General features: G+C 34.6%; 1 pseudogene; it reads left to right on the top strand.

Annotated features, from left to right (window-relative positions):
* Positions 1-309: 309 nt before the first annotated feature.
* Positions 310-25464, top strand: part of LOC141562324 (WD repeat-containing protein 70-like) — a 72739-nt pseudogene continuing 47584 nt past the window's right edge.

The raw sequence follows: 25464 nt of genomic DNA, 5'->3' as shown, positions 1-25464 counted from the left end.
TGGGATCATAAAGAGTTGCACATGACTAAAATGACTGGACAACAACAACAAAACACAAATAAATATCAGAGGTGGGATATTAACCCAGGTCTTCTGACTCTGGATTTAGTCTGAAGTTTTCTGAGATCCTTTGGAGTTTCTGTAAAAAAAATCTTTGTGGAATGAATGAATGAATGAATACCATGAGCTTTTTCTTCATGGAGCCATTGCATACTTCTCACCTCTCTGACTCCTTGGCTCCTTGGAGGTTTGGTCATTTTTGTAAACTCTTCTTTTGTCCTCAAAACCCCTTTTAATTGATGGGGTACAATGGGTGATGTAGCTCCAGAAAGAAGAATATCAACTCCTGAGGAATTCAGATTTGATCACATCTGTTTCCAGGTATGTTTACATTTAAAGACAGAAAGTAATTTACTTGGAGACCTATGTAGTCTGTCTCTTGAGAAACTAAAATCAAATTTCACTCAATGCTCTGAATTGCTCTTATTTTATTTTCAGAGAAGATTATCACTGAGGAAATTGTACCCAGAGATTCTTCAATAAGACTCTTGATTTGAATGTAATGCAAATCAAACATATTTAAGAGATGAAGTCAATGTGATTGATTGACTGAAGTAGTGGAAAGATTACAGTACTTGGAGCCAGAATATCAGTGTTAAAATTGTTATGTCAATGGGAGATAGGTAGATGGCATGGTATTTGGAGTCAGGAAGGCATGAATTCTGGTCCTTCCACAGATATATATTATAAGCAGTGATTCTGAACAAATTTCTCAACCTCTCTTAGTTTCAGTAGTTTCTTCATTTGTAAGATGGGGCTAATAAGAACTTGATACTTTCTAGATTTGTTGTGAGGCTTTCACGAGATTAACAGACATAAAACTTTTGGCAAACCATAAAGCATCAAATATTTTATTGCTTTTACACAGCGAATTGTGGAATCATGAGCAAACCATGTGATTCTTCTCACCTGACCACCTTTATTTGACAAATATTTATTTAATGAAGGCTTTCAGGTTTGCAAAGTGTTATACATATGTTAACTCCTTTTTGGTTCTCCCAAGAATGCTGTGAGCTAAGTGCTATTTTTATCTTCATATAACAGATCAGAAAACTGAGGCAGATAGTGGTTAACTATTTTGTCTAGGGTCACACAGGTAGTAAGAATTTGAGTTAAGATTTAAACTCAGGTCTTTACACTGTCACTCTATTCAGTCTTCCATACTGACTCCTCATTAGCTTTGCTTACATCACAAGGATGTTCTGAAGATCAAATAGCTTGATGCATGTTAAACAAATGAGGGGGAAATGAATGTCTGCATTATGCATGCATGCATGCTAAATGACATGAATAAATGGGTGAAAAAAGCATTTTTAAAATACTAATTATGTCTTAAGGCAGTTAGGTGGTGTAGTGAATATAGAGTGGGTCTTGAGTCAGAAAATCTCTCTTCATGAGTTCAAATCTAGCCTAAAACTTTTATTAGGAAGGTGATTCTGGAGCAGTCACTTAATTGTGCTTATCTCAGTTTATTCTAAAAATGAACTGGAGTAAGAAATACAAAACCTTTCTATTATTATTGCCAAGAAACCATCAAATGGGGCAGGCTGAAGAATAAAAGATGATTGAAATGACTGAACAAATTATGTGCTAAGCCCTAGGGATACAAAAACAAACAAATAATCCTGCCCTTAAAAAGTTTACTATATTCAAATGAGGGAGACAACATACATAGGACAGTGTTGTCCAGAGATTTAGTTCAGGGAAATTGCAGAGATGGTGACTTGAACAAGAGGACATCCAATTGACCATTAAGGTAGTGTTGATTTGATGAGAGCAAGATACAGAAATATCTTGGGTAAAGATGAGGATATATAGTCTTAGGATATTTACTTGCTGGAGAGAATATCCAGTGATTCATTTTTGAGGATCTAGTGACAGTAGGTGGTGGAAAACACAGTAGTATAACTTGGTTTTGTAATAAGACTTGAAAAATGAGTCATCTTTTCCACCTTCCCATCCTAAGTATTTTGTTGGTTCATTTGCTTGATAGTGTCAGACAGATCATGGCAAATACCTAGTTAACATTAAGAATCTCTTTAGTCTACCAGTTTTTGACCTCAGGAGAGACATTGATGATTGTTTGGTCCAGGCCCTTACTTTGACCTATGAGAAAATTGTGTCTGAGAGATAATCTTGCCCAAACTACACAGCTAGTGAATGGTAGTCTGGCCAGAAGCCAGTTGTTTGGATCCCCTTCCCTCCCCCAATCCAATGCTCTTTTCAAGACCCATATCTCTGAATTATTCTCTGAGGGCTTAATTAGCCTTTTTAGCTTAATAATATATTTTTATTTTTTATCTACTTGTATTTTCATAAGGTTGCCAAGTATTGTTAACATTAAGTACACATTTTGTCCATTTGCCATCTCTTCCTATATGCAACATCAAAGCAAGAAAACTAGTAGCCTCATGTTTTCTCACCATTCTGTTCTTACTTTCATTTCATTAACAATTCTAAGCCCATTCTAGAAATGGCCTGGGATATAGATCAGTCTTTGACACCCCAGATAGTCTCTTTAAAAAAGGGGGAGATGAAAGTAAATGACTGTAGTCCATAGAAATCAGCATCCCTGTTGTGCAAAGAGGCCTATTGAGCATACTTTTTAGGATTCGGTAAGAGAAAATATTAGAGATTTCCATCTCTTTATGATACCTTATTTTCCTGCTCAGAACTGCAATACAACCAATTTTTGAGTTCTTTTCTTCCCAGTAACAGGGTTATCAATCCCTAATATTATCTTGCGACATGGAAATGAAATACCAGCAGCTTCTGTGGGAATCAGTCTCTTTCTTTACAGGGTCAGAGTCTATAATGAGCTAAGATGAGTTAAATACTCATTGGGAGGTAAATTATTTCTGTGTAGGGACCCTGGGGTACCATCCAGTTTCCTGGAAGAGGTAATAGCCAAATAGTTCAATGATGCCCTGAAAGAGAAAATGTACCTTATATGAACAGGCACTTTTCTCTGAGAAAGTATGTTATTTATGCTAGTTACCTATGGAACCAAGTCTCTGAATTTTCTAATTTTATAGACCTAATTTTTCTCTGAAACAAACAAAAACAAAACAAAAATAAACAACAAAATGTATTTTCTTTGTTGTTGTTGTTGGTTGACTTTCCTTTCTCTGATGATTATGTATTTGTACTACTTTTACATGTTGCATTTATAAAGTTCGATGTTGAAGAAAATCTTGATATTTGAGATCTATAACTCCTATTAATTCTTATTTTTAATATCAAAACTAATTCTTGTGCTATATACTCCTTCAGAGGGAAAAGCCTCTGTAGTCTGTATTTTTTATGCCAATATCTGATTTTATTTACTGTAGAGAATGCTTAGTAAGGAAATTCCTTTTTGTCAATACAGATCATCAATTGTTCTGCAATTTATAATCTTTTTTTTTTTTCCCCTGAGGCTGGGGTTAAGTGACTTGCCCAGGGTCACACAGCAATTTATAGTCTTAGAGAGTTATCTGGGCTCTTTAGAAGTGTGATCCTTAACCAGGGTCATATTACCATTAGGGATAAGGCAAGATTTGAACCCAGTTCTTTTCCATTTGAAGTTGACTGTCTACTATACAGATGCTTCTCTGACATTTTGTATTATATTCAATTTTTTCCCCTTGGGTTCTATTAATAGCTGAAATTTATATAACCTAGAAAAATTTGCAAATTGCTTTACATATAGTATTTCAGTTGATCCTCATAATAACTCTGGGAGGTAGCTAGGACAGATATTATTATCTCCTTTTTATACATAAATAAACTGGAATGTTGAATGACTTGCCCATAGTCACACAGCTAGCAATTGTCTCTGGTAGAATTGGAATTTTTGCCATCTTTATACTGGGTGCAACTTACTATTTGTCTGCTGTTTTCAAGTGACATTTATCTATAAGTGAGAATAGTACCATCTTAACAAGTTGGGACTCATTGCCTTCATGTTAATCATCATAATTTCTGATCTCCACATATATTTCTTAATTTATTGTGGGATACAGGTATATTAATGAGATAACTATTTAATAAGAACACCTTACATTTTGATAATGCTCTGGTGTTTGAAATGTACTTTCATATCATTTCACTTGATCTTTACAACTACTCTAGAAGCTGGAGAGGGCAGTTATTATAATCCTTGTTTTATAGATGAGGAGCTAGAGGATCAAAGTTTAATTAAATTGCCCTAGTGGTGAATATGGGACTAAACCAGGCATTTTGATTCCAAGTCTAAGATATTTTTCCTTTGCCTATAATACCTGAAGCAGTCTATATTTTTTTGTAGCTCTATTGCTTCTCAATTAAAAAAAAGTACCTTTATATGCTTTAAAAATATTTAATGAATCATATTCATTGCAAAGAATGAAATAATGTTAAATAATTTCAAAAGTATTCCAAATTGGACACTATAGGGAAAGTAACATGATCCAGGAATTGATGGAAGGACTTGGGGATTCTTAGCTTTGAGGAGAGAAGATTTGGGGTAAATGTAATAGTTGTTTTCTAGTTTATGAAGGGCTGTTGTGGCATGTTAGCATGAATCCTAAAGGATCAAACTAAGACTAATGAATGAAATTTAAAGAGAAGCAAATGTTTGTTTATTATAAATAAAAATTTCCTAACACAATGGACAGGTTTGAAGGATGGAAAAGTCCATATTACTAAAGATCTTCAAGTTGATACTTTTGTCCCCTTTTTTCTCCCCCCTCCCCTTCTCTTTTCCCCTCTTTATCTCCCTCTCCCCCTATCTCCCTCCCCCTCCTCTTCCTTTTTCTCTCTCTCTTCCCCTCTTCTCTCCCTCTCCCCTCCTCTCTTCTTCCTGTCTTCCTCCCCTTCCTCCCTCATCTCTTTTTCCTTCCTATCCATCCATCCATCCATTCATCTATCTGATAAGATAGAGAACATTTATATTATATATATGTGTATATATTCCTGAAGTCAGGAAGACCTGAGTTCAAATCTGATCTCAGACACAACACTTCCTTGCTGTGTGACCCTGGACAAGTTACTTAATCTCAGTTGCCTCAGCAAAAAAAGAAAGCAAGAAAGGAAGAAAATTGATATATAGTAAAGTCAGAATTGCATAGGGGTATGGCCAGGGACAGCTTTTCAATATAAGAAGAAATGGTAAAGAGCATACCACTTTTAAACATCAAGTAGAAATATATTGCAGAAAGGTAGCATGGCCAAATGGATAAAAAGCTGGCATTGAAGTCAGAAAACATCACTTCAAATCCTCTTTCTAATTTGTCTTAATTATGGGACCATGGGAAAGTCATTTAACCTCTTAATCCCTCAGGTGATTTTTCTGAGACTCAAAGTTAGGGTTTACTTCAGGATTTAGCTTAAATACAATCTTCTGCAGGGAGCTTTTCTTTACCATTTTAACTGCTAGTGCCTTCATCTCCACTATATTACTCTGCATATATTTTCAACATAATTATATAACAGGGTTGAAGAATGTGTGTGTGAAACTACCACCCTGTTTATGTCAGGCAGGCAACAGAAGAAAGGCATGTAATAAATATTTATCAAACTCTTACTATGCATCAATCAGTTAATAATTATTAAGTGCCTACTATGTACTACTACCAGTCAATTAATAAACAATTATGAAATATCTAAAATTACATGACATGAAGAGACAAAAAAGACTTTTTACAATTGAGGGAAAGAAGGGAGGGGATGAGCATTAGGTGAACCTTAATTTCATTAGATTTGGCTCAAAAAGAGAATATCAGATATATTTACTTTCATAAAGAAATTTGTCTCACCCTGTAGGGAAGTAGGACAGGAAATGGAAAAGGAAAGGGGGAGACTAATAGAAGGGAGAACAGAAGTAGAAGGGGAAAGGAATAAGAAAAGGGGGAGAGACTATAAATGGGAAGGGTTATTAAGGGGTGGTGTTCAGAAGCAAAACACTGGGGGAAAGGGAAAAGGAAGGGCAAAGGCTAATAGAAGGTAGAACAGAAGTAGAAGGGGAAAGGGATGAGAAAGAGGGGGGTGGTAATAAAAGGGAAGGGCTGTTTGAGGGAGGTGATTGTCAGAAGCAAAACACTGGAGAGGGGGAATGGGGCAAGTAAAGGGCTAGAACTGAGTGGATGTACTTGACCTAAGTGCAAGGTAATCTAGCACTTAGGGCTAATTACCAGTTGGACAATTCTCTATTAACAGATGCTGGCTTGATCTGTGGGTGTGGTGAGAGAAGGATGGAGAGATCAGCTGGTGGAGTAGGAGAAGAAGGATTCATTCTTTTGGTGGTGGAGAGAGAGGAAGAAGGTGTGGAGATTGCTAGATCTAATCCCCTAAAGGTGACTCCAAAAGACCAAGAATAAAGACTTGCTTATCCTGACTCTGGCTGATTCTAAGATATCCAGGGTCACAACAAGGGGAAAGGAAAGAGAAAAATATAACTTGGGAAAAATAAGATGGTGGGAAATAAGTTAGTATTTTTAACTGTGAATGTGAATGGGATGAATTCTTCCATGAAATGGAAGTGGATAGCAGACAATATTAAAAGCCAGAATTTTATAATATGCTGTTTATAAGAAACATATTTAAAGCAGAATGATATATACAGAGTAAAAGTAAAAGGCTGGAATAGAATCTTTTATGCTTCAGTTGAAGTAAAAAAAGCAGGGGTAGTGATCTTGATCTCAGATCAAGCAAAAGCAAAAAAATAGATCTAAATAAAAGAGATAAAGAAGGAAACTATACTTTGTTTAAGAGTACCATAGATAATGAAGTAATATCAATATTAAATATATATATACCAAGTGGTATAGCATCCAAAGTCCTAAAGGAGAAGGTAAGAGAGCTGAAAGGAGAAATAGATAGCAAAACAATACTATTGGGGAATCTCAACCTTGTTCTTTCAGAACTGGGCAAATCAAACCACAAACTTTTTAGAAAAATTAGGTTCTTCCTTCCTTCCTTCCTTCCTTCCTTCCTTCCTTCCTTCCTTCCTTCCTTCCTTCCTTCCTTCCTTCCTTCCTTCCTTCCTTCCTTCCTTCCTTCCTTCCTTCCTTCCTTCCTTCCTTCCTTCCTTCCTTCCTTCCTTCCTTCCTTCCTTCCTTCCTTCCTTCCTTCCTTTCTTCTTTTCTTTCTCTCTTTTTCTCTTTCTCTTAAAAACACTAGACAACATAGGAATAAATGGAGTTTTCCTTAAAATGATTAGGGCCATCTATTTAAAACCATCAGCAAGCATCATATGTAATGGGAATAAACTAGAACCATTCCCAATAAGATCAGGAATGAAATAAGGTTGCCCACTATCACCATTACTATTCAATATTGTTTTAGAAATGTTAACTTTGGCAATAAGAGAAGAAAAATAAATTAAAAAATTAAAGTAGGTAATGAGGACACCAAAATATCACTCTTTGCAGATGGTATACTTAGAGAATCCACTAAAAAAACTACTAGAAATAATTTACAACTTTAGCAAAGTTGCAGGATACAAAAATAAATCCACCACACATGTTATTTCTTACCAATAACTCTAGCTGGAAGAGATAAATTCCATTTAAAATAACTATAGATAATATAAAATATTTGGGAGTCTGCATACCAAGACAAAGTCAGGAACTATATGAACACAATTACAAAACACTTTCTACCCAAATAAAGTCAGATCTAATCGTTTGGAAGAATATCAAGTGCTCATGGATAGGCTGAGCTAATATAATAAAAATGACAATTCTACTTAAGTTAATCTACTTATTCAGTGCCATACTAATCAAACTCCTAAGAAATTATTTTATACTGCTAGAAAAATAATAACAAAATTTATCTGGAAGAATATAAGGTCAATAATTTCAAAGAAGTTAATGAAAGAAAATGCAAATAAAGGTAACCTAACTGTACCAGACCTAAAACTATATTATAAAGCAGAAGTATTTCTTTTTGTATCTCTTGCTGCAATAGTGAGGCAATTTATGGACTTGTGATGGAGAGAGCTATCTGCATCCAGAGAGAGGGCTATGGAAACTGAGTGTGGATCACAACATTGTATTTTCACCTTTTTTGTTTTGCTTTTTGCTTTCTTTCTCATTTTTTCCTTTTTGATCTGATTGTGTGTGTGTGTGTGTGCGCGCGCATGTGTGTGCGTGTGTGTGTGCGTGTGTGTATGTGTGTGTGTGTGCGCAGCATGATAATTGTGGAAATATGTATAGAAGAATTGCACATGTTTAATATATATTGGATTGCTTGCTAAGGGAGGGGGTTGGTGAAAGGGAAGGAGAAAAATATTTGGAACTCAAGGTTTTGCAAGGTTGAATGTTGAAAACTGTGCATGTATTTTGAAAATAAAAAGCTAAAAAAAGTAAAAAAAATATCATGTGTTAGGCACAGTTCTTCTAAGTACTATGTATGCTAAGTGTTGGGGAATTTACAATCTAATGAGGGAAGAGAGGCTATTGAGGCTTCCCAGTGGTGATGTTATTGTGGGTATTATGGAGAGGTCCAAAGAAGAGTAGAAAATTAAGAGATGGCTCATGTAAGCCCTCTCCTTAAATGGAGCTTTTGGAACTCATAAGTTCCTTTCCTCTAATGAGGTATGAATTCCAAGGCTGATTCTGTCTTGCCTGATGAAGAAATTTTCCAGTGAAGATATTCCTGGAGCCTGATGGAAAAGCCTAAGGTGGACAGCCAGGTGGGAAAATGTGCCAAGTACACATACTGGGGGTATAAATGTAAGCAAAAAATGAAAGACAATTCTTGCCCCAAAAGAGCTTAAATTTAAATTGAAGAAGGCAACACATAAATGTGAGTTAAAGTAGGAGTTTGATAAAAGCGCACATTAGAGAATGGCAATGAAGTCCAGAGAATCAGAAATAGAATCAGGAGGTTCCTCTTCAAAAGGAGAAAAGAGACAGAGGGAAGGAAAGAAGTTAAGGATGAGGAAGTAGCTAAACATTTGTGACTCAGTGCTATGGGCCTGCATATCTGAATGAGAAAGGAACCCTTTCATCGACCAATGAGCAGAGAGAGTCACATCTCATTTGGTCTTTAAAAATGGAATGACAGTCTTTTTTTTCTATTCTTTCTTCTTTCCAGCTGTGGGTTAAGATTTTGCTGCTTCCCAAAAGGGGTTTGTGGAAGTAAGAACAGCTCCTTATAAGCCTCTTTGCCCTCCATGTAATCATAAGTACATGTCTTATATAGGGAAATTTGATCATAGTGTTTGAGCTATCTTTTCCATGCTCATTCTTCCTTACCTTTAAGTTTAGTACTTCCTTAACTTTAGTACTGAAATGGATGCATGGGTCTGGATTAAAGCAGAATTTCTTAAATTTGTGACCCCTTTTACAACCTTGGGTATAAATGTTGTCTTAAACCAAAGTTTAAGAAGTTGGGGTTTAGAGATTCAGGTTCTCACCTACGGCCGGTGATGCTTTTAAAACAGTCCTGGATAGTTACTCCAGTGCTCTTGGGAAAAGCTGACCACTGACCAGTGGATGAGTCTAATCCCTCTCCTGGCTTGACAGAAGACAGACTTTCAGATAGGAAAGTGAAGAATTGAGGCTAAACATATATTAGCTCATCAGCAAACTTTGAATTTTTACATATCAATTTCGTAGAAATATATTGAATAGTTAGTACTGCTGTTTGATTCATAATGTACCTTAAGTATCTTTCTGCATCCTCCTTTTTGGGATATCTTAGACCAGAACCAAAGTCTGAGTTTTAAATAATATGGTCCCTGAGTTGTTTGGGTGGATGTTTTAACAAGTGAAAGAATCTGATATCAGGATTCTTCAAGAATGAATCTAGTCAGGACTTCATTTATGGATGCTGTGAGAAGGGACTCTAAACAGGGAAGGAAAGGGGCAAGAGCTTCCATCTCCATAGTTCGGGAATGGTTATCTTTCTCTCTCTCTCTCCCTTCCTTTGTCCCTCCCTCCCTTTTTTCCTCCCTCCCTGCCCCCCCTCTTTCTCTCTCTCCCTCCCTCCCTCTCCCTCTCTTCTTTCCCCTCTCTCCCTCTCTCCTTCTCTCTGTCTCTGTCTCTGTCTCTCTCTCTCTCTCTCTCTGTCTCTGTCTCTGTCTCTGTCTCTGTCTCTCTGTCTCTGTCTCTGTCTCTGTCTCTGTCTCTTTCTCATTTCTTCTTATAAAATCGAAGTATTTTGAGAATAGGGATTGTTTCACTTTTGTCCCTGTAACACCAGTGTTTTATTATAGTGATTGGCACATAGTAGGTGTTTAATAAATGCTTTTGGATTGATTAATTGATGAAATGGTATGATGGAGGATTTGTCACATAGATAATTCTGATTACTAATTAATCACAGATCCAAATCTTAACCTCCTCCTTCCTAAACACATGATCATGAATTAAAATGTCATATCTATATTTTATCTTAGAAAGCTGAGATGCAGGCCCTGAAGAAATGACAGGCTGAAAAGATATGCTGTTACAGAGGTAAAAGGAAAGGAGAGCTCTTAGTGTGTCAAGCGAAGACAGGCCTATGGGAGGTATAGAGACGCTAGCTATTTCTCTGTGCTGGATAAAAGGCAGAACAAATGATGCTAAAAAAAGGGAAGACTTAGGTATGCATAATAGGAAGCCAACTATAGTAAACAACATAAGAAACAATGAGAGGGTAACCTGACAATTTTTAATACTGCTTTTTGTAAATGTTATAATAGTAGCTAATATATATGTGTATATACACACATATGTATATAAAACTTAAAGATTTGCAGTGCTTTGCAAATACTATCTTATTTGATCTTTACAATGATCTTCTGAGGTAGGGGGTATTGTTATCCCCATTTTGTAGATGAAGAAACTGAGGCTGTGAAAGATTATTAGGTCATAGAGCTACTTAGTATCTAATGCAGGATTCAAACTTAATTTTTACTGATCCCAGGTCTAGCCCACTATCCATTGTACTACCCAACTACTTTTTGATACTTTATATCATAAAACATTTTGGTTCTTGGGTTCAGTAGTTAGTTATTTTGTGACATGACAATTTATATGTTTTACTATGATGTATTTAAACTTCCCTATGTCTAAAGACATAGAACCAAAATATTTGTTTATTTGTGTTTATAAGCCTTTCTTAGATTCCCCGAATATCTTGTCTTCATTCAGGATGATATTTTCTTCCTTCCTTCCTTCTACTGAATTTTTGCTGCCCCCATACGGAGGTTTTTGGCCTGATGCTATAAACCCAAATTATGTGCATGGTTGAATTATTTCCATTTGGCAAGTTGAGGCCTCAGTACCTTGGAGGTTAGTCTAATCTCTAAGAAGGAGGGAACTGAGGAGGCTTTGCAGGTTTGAGAACTGTAGGTCATTTTAATTCTAACCTATCTTTAGTTTTAGTGTGACAAAATATTTGATAAAGTTTCCCATGTGTGCAGTGAAGTAGAATAGAGTTCCCCAAGTAATACTGGTCAATTTGCTGAGAAAAGGCTCAGGATCCCTTGCAAGCCCAGCTCAGGTGTTTACATGCAGCTTTCCCTTAGCAATCAATCAGTAGCTGTTCCTATCCACGAATTTGCACTCACAAAGATCATTATGTAAACTTTGACAATATAGGTGATATACATGTACTTGTCTTATTCACATTTAAATTTCTCCTTAATACCTTGAAAAGAGTAGTAACTGGGGGGGAGGGGGTTGCTTTTTAGGACTCTTTATTCCCTTTTTTATGTTGCCTTAAAGAACATTGTGTATCTTACCAAGGAAAATATATTTCCCCAGCTGCATGGGTAAGTACTTTGTTTTTCCACATTTCTTTAAAGCTATTATGAATCTGGCACAAGATGCATGGGAAAGGTTCTGATGTGTGGCAGATATAATGTAACTATCATGATTGAAACCAACCTGGAAACTAATTTTTTTCAGTCTTCTCAAAGGGGTCCATGGAGGCCTTTGACCTACGCCATCAATTTCAACTTGCACAGTTTCTGCTGGATTTCTCTAAAAGAAAGCCAGGTCATGAGAAGTTCTGAAAAAAACTCATGGAAGTTTTTTCTGTTCCAGTAATATTAAGTTATCAGGCTCCTTTCTGACATGTGTTAATGCAATAGAACTAAAGACAGGCCTTCTGTAGAATAGAGCTCCCCCTAAAATAAATATACCTTTGTTTATTAGTGAGTTTTCCTTTTTTTCCCTTTCTCCCTCTCTTCTTCCCTTCTTCCTTCCCTCCTCTCCGTTCCCACCGTCTTTGACTTCCTTTCTCTTTCTTTTCTCCCTTCTTCATTTCTTTCTTTTTTTTCCCTTTCCTTCCACCTATCTTATCTTACCTAGGCAGGAATTACAGTCCTTACTTACTGGCTTGATACCAATGGTAATATGCACAAAAGCTTTGACTTCCTCCTTTTTAAACCTGGAACTGTTTGCCCTGGGGCCTTAACCTATTGGTAGCAGACTTGTTAGGATACTTGACTGGGTTTAATCCTTTTGAAGCTCAGATGTCCTGTGATATCTGACCAGATGTTCCTTACCAGGGACCATCACAGGTGCTTTTTCACTATTCATCCTCAGCAATGGAGTTCTGCTCTGGAAGGCAGAAAGCCCTATATTTGAGGATGCTGTTCTGATACTTAATTGCTTGCGAATATTTGGGCATCTTTCAGGAAACCTCCATTTTCTCATCTGTAAAACAGACTAGGTGATCTCTAAGGTTTTTTTTTTTTTTTCTTTTTCCTAGCTTTGATTTATGATTTCATGAAATTCAATGCAGTAAAAATTTATTAAGCACCCAAAATATAAGAGACACTGTACTAGTCACTAGGGACAAGCAATAGAAAATCTATATTCCTTCAAGGACTTAGAGTCTATTCTGTTGGACATGACCTCCACCCATCACTATGAATTATTAAGAAGAAATGTTTCTTCACCAAAGATTTTTGTGAAGTTATATTAGAAATCCATTTCTTTTTGTCTGTTTGTATAAGGCCAAGTTTATCAGTTGTTCCTGACTTAAGCCTGATCTATTCATTTAAGTTGTCCTATGATCAATACTGATCTCTGCAGCCAAATTGATACATGGAACCATCTGCATGGTTTGTCAATATAGCTGAAATGATTGGCTGACCTATGCAGTCTTTCTTTTGTTTCTCTAAAAGGCTTTATGCTTTTTTAAAGTGTTTTTTTAAAATAATTTTTTTTAAAGAGAAGCAAGGATTCTTTAAATATCACAATCCTTCAGTCTTTGCCCTTGAAATTGATGATATATACTCTAATTAGTGTTTTTCTTTCATTAGTCTCTTATTTTTCTGAAATCTTATTAACTTCATAGTTTACATTTACATTGATTTTAGTCAAGTGTTAACTTTCTTTTAAAAAATATTTGTTTTTACAGTATTTGTGTTATTCTAAGCAGTATCTGTTTCACTGTTGACCTTCCTCACTGATAGAGCTAAATGCAAACATTGTGATTTCTCTATACTAAAGATTAAAAAAAAAGAGATAAAACTCTAAAAATAGTATAATAAATGTTTTGTTTCCATACATAAATGTAGTCTATATTCATTCTGGGAGTCCTTGTACCAATTCCTACTCTGATTGACCATCAGATTTCCAGAGGACTAAGCTATATCTTTCCCTTAGGGTTCTAGGGTAACTCTAAAGGCATAAAGACACCATTCTGGAAGTTCCTCAGTATCTATAGTCAATTACAATTAGATGATTTCCTAACATCATTGATTGTGTCAGTGACTGGTACACTAGTATTATTTAACTAATTAACATCATTTAGCTTTTACAAAGGAATAATACTCAGAATATATAGCAATAATGGAAGTGCAAAAAATTCTCTGCATCCCCTTTCCCCTGGGACAAACTCTTCTTTCTACTTCAATTTCTGGTGAGAGTGGGCTTAAGATTAAAGCAGTTGCCACAACTTGTCCTACTAACATCACTTCTGAAAATAGCACAGGCAATGAATGGAGTTGTTCATTCTCTTGCTTGAAGAAAATGGTATCTTGACTACCAGTTCAATTCATTGATAAGTAGTTATGCTGTGGGCCTCACAAAGCTCAGCTAGTAGAAAAGTGTAGTATGAACCCCAGTTCCTGTATCTCTGGTAGTTGCCCTAATCTTTATAATCTTAGAAGGTTACAATGTAGTCTTTTTCATCACTAAAGTCCCTTATCTAAAAGTGGGAAAAGATAAAAGCAATTGGTAAAAAGCAGAGGCACCATGTCACCTGGGAATAAGGTTGGGGAGAGTAGGACTTCTGGCACTGGTTCTTTTTCCCTGACACCTGGAGGCTTAACTAAAGTATTGCTTTACTCCTGCTTGGAAAACAATAACAAGAATTTTAAAGCTAACAACAACAACAAAACCCAATTTACTCATGTTCTTATTTTTGTATGCACACTTGGTTTTGGCTGAGCAACTAACCAAAGGTTTTTTTCTTCAGCACATAGTGAAAAAAAATCATCATGTTTTATTTATTTAGTTTTTTGAGAGTTATACCAATAGTTTAAACTCATCTGATTATAATGCCCTTTTCAGAAGTGAAATAAATAAATGTTAAATGCTTTCGTTTTATCTTGCAGTCAGTTAAGAGGCAAACCAGAAGAGGGTTAAAGGAGGAAAAAAGATGGATAGACCTAGAAATGGAGGAAAAGAAAGAGAAAAAATTGATATAGGGGGAAGGGAGAAAATTAAGCTAAGAGAAAAGTCCTTTGAACTCATATGAATATATGATTGAATTGGGTATTCTCTCCAGTCGAATAGTGTTTCTAGTTTAATTTTAATTTCCTGATGTAGGTGTTTCTATTAGCCGTGGCTTTTCCCTGGAGACAGAATTAAGAAAGTTCAAATCTTCTGATCTTTTCATCTCTTCTTTTCTCTAGACCCTTCTGGTTTCCTTCTCAAGGCCTTGGTTGTAACTGCTTTCATCATTGGGATAGCCTTATACTGGAATGCTTTTCAAAACTAGCTTGCTGTTTTTAATTGAAGCAGTATGGGCTTATTGAAGAGCATTGTTTTATTTTATCCGATGACTATGTTTGCAGCTTTCAAATTTGCCTTTGCTAAATTGTCTTTGATTAGTTGACTGATTTAATAGAAGTATTCTCACCTGATAAGGTATAAGTATAGAATATTTTGTTAATAACTTTGACTTGGTTGGAGTGATTGGTAGGTTCAATTGACCTTTATGCTTATATTATTTTATTCCTTTAGAATAAAGCCTGCCATTTTATCATCATATGTTAGAAATATATTCCTTTCCATCAAATTTTATTGTCATTTATAAGATAAAATTTGACTCTTTCCATAAAGAACTCTATTTGATCTTGTCTGTTCCTCATATTTTGTGTGTTTATGCGTCAACCAGCCAACGAATCAGTAGGTATTTAAGCATCTACCACATGCCAGACTTAGTGGAAGGTTTTGGAAATATAAGTAACAAAAAATGGAGTTTATAGTCTAACAAGGACAATAGATATAAGTATGAAGAAGTGAATGAATACAAATATATGCAAAGTAGTGAAATACAAAATCATTTTGTAAGAAGGTCACTACCAATACCGATAAACTTGTGAGGGAAAGAGCCATCCACATCCAGGGAGAGAACTATGGAGACTGAATATGGATCAAAGTATAGCATTGTTACCTTTCTATTGTTGTTATTTGTTTGCTTTTTTTCTCTTTCTCTTATTTTTTTCCCTTTTGATTTTTCTTGTGCAGCATGATGAATACAGAAATATGTTTAGAAGAATTGCCCACATTTAACCCATATTGAATTTCTTGCTGTCTAGGGAAGGAGGAAAGTTGAGAGGGAGGGGTTTGAATGCTGGTGCAGCATTAAGGAAATATAGTAGAGGAGCTTATAGGGAAGGAGAGTAACAGGTTTTGGTTTCTCATGAATATGAATCCAAAGCTATTTTGCAGTGATAAGATTCTATGAGAACTGTAGAATGTTAGTTGAAACAGATACTTATCCATGAGGCACATCCTCAATCAGTCAGCAAATCTTTATTAAGCCCTTACTATGCATATTGGGTAAACAAAATAAAAAAAATGAAACAATCCCTATTCCCAAAGAATTTAGCAGTTGAATAAATAATTCTACAATTATATTTTAGTTCATATGGTTTTCTTCAAGAGAGTCTAAAATTGAGACTGTATGTAGTAATTGTTATGGATAAATAAAATTATTGACCCAAATTTTATAGCTTGGTAAACATTTTTCACGATCTATACAAATTTGGTGTTTGATTTTACTTTTCTTTCCTCTTTAGCAATAGTAAAGCTATCTATGTTTTTAAGGATCCATGATTTCATAAACATGGGACTCTTTCATCCAGTATAGATCATGACCCATTATGCCCAAATAGAGGCTAGGATTAGCTAGTATCTTGACATTGCCCTAAAATCCAACTTCTTAAACTGTGGGATTTTTTCTGAGGCAATTGGGGTTAAGTGACTTGCCCAAGGTCACACAGCTAAGAAGTGTTAAGTGTCTGAGACTATATTTGAACTCAGGTCCTCCTAACTTCAGGGCTAGTGCTCTATCCACTGTGCCACCTAGCTGCCCCAGTATATAGTCTTATAACTAAATGTGTGGGTCATGAAATGATTATTTATTATCAGTAAATATTTTATTGTTTGCATACTTATTTTATATACCTACCTTGAGTCATGTAAAAATTTTTTGGATGAAAAGGTGTTGCAAGTAGAAAAAGTTAAAGATATCCTGTCCTAGAGAATGTAGGGTCACTTCTTTTTTAAAAATTTAATTAGGATTTCATTTCCCCTCAGTTACACATAAGAACAATTTTTAACATTTGTTTCTAAAACTTTGAGTTCCAAATTCTTTTTCTTCTTGGCTCCCAATCCTCATTGAGAAGGCAAGCAATTTCATATAAGTTCTACATGTGTAGTCATGCAAACACATTTCCATGTTAGTCATGTTGTGAAAGAAAATATAGACCAAAAAAAAATCCCTCAAGAAAAATAAAATAAATAAATAAAAAGTTTGCTTCAATCTGTATTTGAATACTATCAGTTCTTTGAGAATGAATAGTGTATTTAATCAAAAGTCCTTCAGAATTCTTGGAACTTTCTATTGCTGAAAATTACTGTCTTTCATAACTGATCATCTTACAATACTACTGTTACTTTGTACATAGTACATTTTGCTTTGCATACAGTACATTTCACTTTGCATCAGCTCAAGACTTTGTAAGTATTTTCAGGTTTTTCTGAGAGCATCTTGCTCATCATTTTTTATAGCACAATAGTATTCTATCACCAATCACATAGAAAAATTAGTCAGTCAATATCCACTTGATGGATATCCCCTCAGTTTCTAATTCTTTGACATCAGAAAAGAGATGCTATAAATATTTTTGTAAATATAGATCATTATCCTTTATGTTTTTTAATTCCCTCCCTTTTTGGATACATATCTAGTAGTAATATTGTGAGGTCAGAGTATACATGGTTTTATAACATTTTGCACATAGTTCCAAATTGCTCCAAAGAATGGTAAATCAGTTCACAACTCTACCAATAATGTATTAATGCCTCATTCTCCTTCTCCCCATTCCTTCCAATATCTGTTATCTTTCTTTTCTGTCCCATTAGCCAATCTACTATGTATGAAGTAGTATCTCAAAATTGTTTTAATTTGTATCTATCCCATCAATAGTGATTTAGAACTTTTTTTTTCATATGACTATAGATAGTTTTGGTTACTTCATCTAAAAACTGTTAATATCTTTTTATCATTTATCAGTTGGCAAATGATTGTCATTGTTACAAATATGATTCAGTTCTCTAGATATTTGAGAAATGAGGCCTTTATCAGAGAAATGTGCTTCATCATAATTATGATAAGATATCCAAGGAGGATCTAATAAATATTATTTAAACATTAAATCTTCCAGAGAACAGATAAACGATGATTTGGTTGATCATCCTGACACTTTGGAAGCTCAAATAGGATCTTCATTAGCAAGATCACATGAAAGATTAAGATTAAGTCACATCAAAAAGGGCAAGATAGAATTAATACAAAGATGCAAGTGTCACAATGAAAGGAGATGAGGATATTAACAACAAACCCTTTTATTTTTTAAAAAAGGTTCACTGTCTAAAAAAATACAAAACTAGTTTCATATTCCCATCATACTAAAAAAATTACAGTTGCCTATTTAATTTCACAACAGATTTATTATTGTGAAACTCAATTTTCTATCTAATAGGTATCAAGGAATCTTAAATCGAACCATTTGTTACGATGAATTTAAATCCTTGACTGTGTGTACTGAACTCAAACTCAGAAGATCGATAAAGCTCAAATTGCTTTAAAAATACATTTCACAAAAATGAAAAGAAAAAATCTCCCAAAGCAGATCAAGATTACAAATTGAGTTCAATCACATGGGGGAAATACAGGAATGTGAACATGTATTAACTAAATTCTCTAGTCTTAGACTAGACACTGAGAAAGCAGGAGGTACACTATGAGGCATTACTATAGAGAGACTGAATTTAAAAAAAACATAATAGAGTTAATTCATTTAAACAAATGTTTTCTACTTCCAAGTAATCCTCTAGGGAAACTATGCAAACAAACCTGTGGTGATGCTCAAAGTATTTAAGAAATCTCTCTTTTGAAATAATAATATATCTACAGAGAAATTAAAAACCATCTTAGCATATATCATATAGTCACCAAAACAATCATATGAGATAAGTAGTTTACATATTGCTATTATTCTAATTTTCACAGAATCATACTATCTCCTCATCTTATTGGGTGGACAAGAATCTATTCTATAAAATACCCAACCAAAAAAAAATATTTAATCTTTCTTTGAAGATCTGTTGTGAAGGGAGACCTATCTTCACCTGAGGCAGGCCATTCCACTTTTGGTTTACTTTTGGTTAACCCATTATTAAGAATTTTTTCCTTATTTTTGTCCCCAAACAAGCCATTTTTAACCTCAATACATTTCTGCTTCTCATACTTCTGGGGCCTAATGTAATAACTTAAAGCCTTTTTCCATTTAAAAGTCCTTCAAAAATTTGAAGGATGCTGTTATGTGTTTTGTAAATATTTTTTTTCTTCATGCTAAACATCTCATATTCTTTTAAATGATGATTAACTGACCTGAGATTCTTTACTATCCCACCTTTGGACACTGTCTAGTTTATCACTGTGCTTTTTAAATATGGAACTCAGAATATGATTTTCAAGATATGGTTTCATGAGAAGTGATTATGGTGTAGTTTTCTATGGTGCTTCAAACTTCTCTCTTATTGAGCTTTCAGGCCATTAAAAATCCCAGTTTTTTTTCAGATGAATTATTTAGCAATAACTCACCATCTTATGCTTGTGAAGTTGAACTTTTGATACTAAGTATAAAATTTTGCATTTATCCCTATTAGATTTAATTATTTGATTGGAACTGTTGTTCTAGGTAATTGTAATTGCATCTTGACACATAATTACATAGGCAAAAATAAAAGTCTTTGTGTTCAAGACTTTTACCTTCTACTAAAGACCTATCCTAGTCATAATGACATGAGATAATTTTATGGATCTAGTTTACCTTTTCTGCTCCTTTTCCACCTTTTCCTGTCAGAAATGTATCTTGTAGAGTTTTGGAAGGGAGAGTATTTCATCATAATATGCATTGATTGAGTCTATTTTTGTACCGAACACTTTCACAGATAATATGGAGGTTTTAAAACAAATTACATGATAGGATCACTCCCCTCAATAAGTTTACCTCTTGCTTGAAAGGCAAGACACAATACATGATCCTTTTTATCTCTAATATTCTATAATCTAAGAATTCTGTAACAACAAAAAAGATACAATCAATTGTCTGAAATCAAGTTCCATATTGTTAAAGTAGGATGTTAAGTTATGATTATTCAGAAACAGGAGAAATCTAGGTTAGATGGAATTATTAGAGAAAAATTCATGGAGAAGTTGGGATCTGAGAGAGGGCTTAAAAGCCTTCTCTTAAATTTTAGGAACTGAACTGAACTATAGAAGTGGTGGTGATGAATTCTATCCTCTATACCCCAATCTCTATTTGTTTCTAATAATCTAATGTCTAATTTGTAAGTTACAAAATCAGATGAATTAACAACTATTCCTTTGAGTCTCATCCTCAGACCTCATAACTTTTGTTTTTTTTAGATGATTTATTTTCTATATATTGAGACCATTTTCTTGGCTCTTTTTTGGATCATCTCCAGGTTGCTCATATGTTTTAAAATTTTTTTAATAATATTGGACTATTACAAAAAGCTTTTATGAGAAATCATTACTAAAATATTATTCATTTTAAAGATATAAAAATGGTAACATAAATGTTAAAAGGTTAAATGTTCATAGTCTAATAATGCTGATGGTGGAATTGTTACCAATTAAATTATATTAAACTAGATTATAAAGCCTTGAATTAGACTTTGAAGGCATATTAGATACTTGGAAAATTTTTTTTAAAAGATGGTTTCAGAATGTCAAAAATTTAATTCCAAATTGAGAGAAAGCATAACTAAACAAGCCAGTAAATTATTTTTGTAATATTCAGTTGTCTGTACTGGGAATTAATTCTACTCTTATCTCCACCTAAAAAAATCATCCCATTGCTTAAAAATCCTGCTAAGACACTAAAACTTTCCTCCAGCTGGAGCCATCTTATCTTCTAATTTCATATCACTGCTTCTGAACCTCTCATTTTTACTTAAATGTATTCTGCCTATATTATAATTATTTGTGGACACATTAACAATCTTATTGGATTGTAAGCCCCTTGATGACAAAGACTTTGCCTTTGTCTTCCTGCATCCTAGCACAAGGCTGTCAACAATCCTAGGGAGCCTGGGTAGTCACTATTACATATAGATCCAGATGATATACATAGTATATATATATATGCATATATATACTTTTATATATATATATATATATACTTATATATATATAATATCTATATCTATATCTATATAAACCCAAAACAAAAAAAAAAAAAACAAAGGGAGGAGAGAGAATCTGGGGGTGGAAGGTATAATGAATACTGTTAAATGTTGCAGAAAAGTCAGAAGAATGTGGATTGACAAACAGTTTTGGGTTTGTCAGAGATCACTGGTAATTGAGTTTAAGTCCAATGATGATGGAGAAGGAAGGAAGTGGGAAAGTATGTGCAATAAAATATTGCAGGTTTTTTTTTTTTTTTTTTGCTTGTGAGTATACTTCATATGGTATAGAGAGAAAAAGAATAAAAAGAAATCTCTTTTTAGACTCTAGTTTTTTTGTTAGTTTAACCATTTTTTGTTGTTACCATAGCAGGTACTATGAGTGAGAACTAATTTTTAATGACAGGAGGCTTTTTTTTTTGTCATTTCTAAAATATAAAAACTTGAAAAAGAATGGCAAAAACTTAATAGTCAAACAAATCTATTTCTTTCTTTTTATCTATGTCTCCATCTATTATCCATCTATTTATGTATGCAGTAATTTTAATCATAACAGTTTATTCTTATAAAGTGTTATATAGTAGCATGTCATAGGCCAATGTGAATGTCTTTCCTAAGTGCCATCTGTTCTTTGGGCAGTCTGGTCAAAATATTTGACTAAGATGTGAAGAAAATCTGAATTCTGGATATAGACAAACAATAGACTGGTTCAGTGCTGGTAAAGACACAAATTATCAGGTTGCAATAACATTATTTCAATTGTCATTTTGTCATGTTATTAACTTTTCTCTGTGTTCTTTAGTGCTTTATGGAGTCACTGTTTAATACCAATGTTTCTGAAAGACTGATTTTTGTGTTCCTGGCTTTAACCCTTTGTGAATATTTCACTGGTTGTTACTTTAACTGTTATCTGGTCTTTGAGACAATGATAATTGCCACAATTGTTCAAATAGAAAAATATTCTGATTTGGGAGTTAGTAGCGTAATTTTTTTCTAATTTGCATTCTGAAATAAGCAAAATTAGAAGTTAGACATCTTGCATTCTAGCCATATATTTGTACTTTATTATTTAGTCTTTGACTTTCTTTCCCAATAGAATTGCTGCCCTCTAAATTCTAACTTAGGAGTCAAACTCCCAATCTTTGGATAGCTCCACTACTACTTGCATGATAATGAACACAACTGGAGGAAATCATATCAATTTAATTGATTACAAATTTATAATACCCAATATCAATTGGGCCATTATTGCTGGATGACAATTCTTTTATTCTTCCATGATTCACTAACATACTCTTCTTACTACTCTAAACTTTTAGTATCGGGTCTCATCCATTCCCTGTCTCTTTCAGAAGACAACTTTGCTTCCTACATTACTGGAAAAATAGAGAGCACTCATCATTTATTTCTTATTCTTCCCTATTCCATACCTCAAAATCCTCCTCCAGCATTCACCCCAATTTTCTTTTTTTTAGCTTCAATATCTGTAGAAGATATTAGTATTTTTTGCCAATGCCAGTCTCACTGCTTTTTTTCCTCTCTGAGTCAATTGGGGTTAAGTGACTTGCCTAGGGTCACACAGCTAGGAAGTGTTAAGTATCTGAGGTCAAATTTGAACTCAGGTCCTCCTGACTTCAGAGTTGGTATTCTATTCACCATACCACCTACCTGCTCCTATCATTCTATTTTTTAAAAAGCCTTCAAATTTGCCTCTTTGCAATTTCCACTCATTATTCCAGATTCTATTCTTTAGGTTCAAATAGAATGTCTCCCTTCTCTATGACACCTCGTGTTATAGCAAAATATTCTGAGGGCAAGGGTCTAAATTCCATTTCAGTCATTGGAGTCAAATCCTACCTCTGTTTACTACGTGTGTGACCTTAGTCAATTACTTAACCTCTTGAAACCTGTTTCCTCATCCATAAAGTTGGACTGGATTGCCTCTGAATATCCTTCCAGATCTAAATTTTTTGATCTTACATAAAAATGAAGATTTTCATTCCTGACACTAAAGACTATACTTCTTCAGTTCTATTGACTATCTCTCATATAGTATGATTTCAAGACCCATTAGTATCCTGATTATTTTCTTGTGGATAATCTCTAAATCATTAAAAACCTTTTGAAAATATGATACGTAGACCTTAACACAGAGGACAGAGTACTGACTGCTAACAAGAGTCATAAAATATAATTACTTGATAATGCAACTTTAAATAAAAAAAAAGTTAAAGGAAGAACCAAATATGAAAAGAAGATCAAATCTCTGAGTGCCAAAAGAAGAGTGAAGGATAACCATGAAGAATTGGGCTACCCCTTCTATGCCTAGATCATACTAGAGTTTATGTGCTACCTCCTATGAAAAGTTCCTTTTGACCATACCTTTTCATTGTTACTACTATCTTCCTCCTAAATAATCATGTAAATATATGACTTGCTATGTGTATGTTTCACCCTTTTAGTAGGATGCAAGTTATTTTAAAGTTAAAGCAAAACATTGGTAAGGAGGGAAAGGGGAAAAGAGAGAGCAGACACATGGAAGAACAGAATGGAGGAAAAGACACAAGTAGTGATCACAACTGTGAATGTTAATGGGATGAATTATCCCATAAAACAGAAGTAGATAGCAGAGTGGATCAAAAACCAGAATCTTACATATATATTAGAAACACATTTGAAGAGACACACACAGAACAAAGGTAAGTGATTGCAGCAGAATATGTTATACTTCTGCTGAAGTAAAAATAAACAAAAAGCAAAAAAACAAAAAACAACCCAAAATAACAATAAAAACAGGAGTAGCAATCCTGATCTCAAATAAAATAAAAAATAGACCTCATTAAAAGAGATAAGGAGGAAACTACATCTTGCTAAAAGATCCAGTGGTCCTCAAACTTTTTAAATAGGGGGCCAGTTCACTGTCCCTCAGACTGTTGGACCACCTCACATTCTGTCTCTGCTGCCTCAGCCCAGTGCCAGAAGTGTGCATTACTAACGTGAGTTTAGGTCGAAAGTCACTTTGGCTCTGATTTTGCCATAGGTGGGCTACATAAATGTCCACAGCAGGCCACATCTGGCCCTTGGGCCATAGTTTGAGGACCCCTGCATGATAGTATAGACAATGAAGCAATATCAATATTAAACATATATGCTTCGAATTCTTAAAGGGGAAGTAAGTTACAGATTCACAACCAAACAAGAGATAGAGAGCATTACAAATGGTAAAGTAGATAAATTTGATCATATTAAATTAAAATGATTTTATAAAAACTAAGTCAATGCAACCAAGATTAGAAAAAAAGCATAAAGTTGGGAAACAATTGTTATAGTAAATCTCTCTCTGATAAAAGCATCATTTCTCAAATATATAGAGAACTGCATCAAATTTATAAGAATTTAAGCCATTCACTTCTGGCCAAGATGGCCATGTGGAGGCAGATAGCTGCTTGAGCTCCGCATTTTCTATCAGGACTTACTTCATGACAGCCTTAATGCTTGACTGGAAAAGAAACCCACAAATAATCATCAACAGAAGACATCCTTGAAATTCGCCAGAGAAGGTCTGTGTTTGCTTGGGGGAGGGTCAAACAGATTGGCTGCAGACTGAGGGCAGGCAGCGAGAGTGAGAGAGGCAGCTCACACAGCTTAGACCAGAGGAGGGAGGGGTGTGATCTCTTCCATTTCTGCAAAAAGATTTTTACCCCAATGTGGATATTCTGTCTTGGCAGCAAGCCAGGAGCAGCAGAGAGGGTGTAAACACTGGAGGTGAAGAATAAAACCCCGGAAAGTTAGCATCTCTCAGAACCAGTCACCCCCACCCCCACCTGGAGTGACTCAGTGCGTTCTTAGAACCTCAAAGTGCAGATGCAGCACAGCCATAGCTGTCTTGTAAGTGCCTTGCTGCTGTCTCCCATAATCTGTAGAAGAAGACCAGTAATACCATCCAGCCCCATCCCCCCACCAAAAACAGACCAATTGTTTTTTCTTCAATTCCCACTCTGACAAAATGAACAAAAAATTTAAAAGGGCTCTAAGCATTGACAGCTTCTGTATGGAGAGAGAGCAGACTTCAAATACTGAAGAGACTAAAAGCAGATTGTCTCCAGAGGAATCCCCTAAGGGGGATATGATCTGCTCCTAAATACAAAAGAATCTCATAGAGGAAATCAAAAAGGCTCTCACAAGAGAGCTAGAAGAGAAATGGGAAAAGGAAAGGGAAGCTTGGCAAGAGAGCCTGGAGAAGTTGTCCACAGTGGATAAAGAAATCAAATAATTGAGAAATAAAATTAGTGAATTAGAAAAGGTAAACAATTCCAAGAAAAACAGGATTAGTGAGCTTGAAAAAGAAAACAGTTCTCTAAAAAATAAAATGGATGAAATGGAAAAAAATTCCATAGAAGAAAAAAAACTCACTTAAAAACTCAATTAGACAATTACAAAAAAAAAAAAAAGTGAATGAAGAAAATACATCATTGAAAATTAGACT

This window comes from Sminthopsis crassicaudata, chromosome 3 (assembly GCF_048593235.1).
Source record: "Sminthopsis crassicaudata isolate SCR6 chromosome 3, ASM4859323v1, whole genome shotgun sequence".
NCBI lineage: Eukaryota > Metazoa > Chordata > Mammalia > Dasyuromorphia > Dasyuridae > Sminthopsis > Sminthopsis crassicaudata.
The sequence above is the reverse complement of the archived record's forward strand: the minus strand, read 5'-3'. Positions and strand labels throughout refer to the sequence as shown.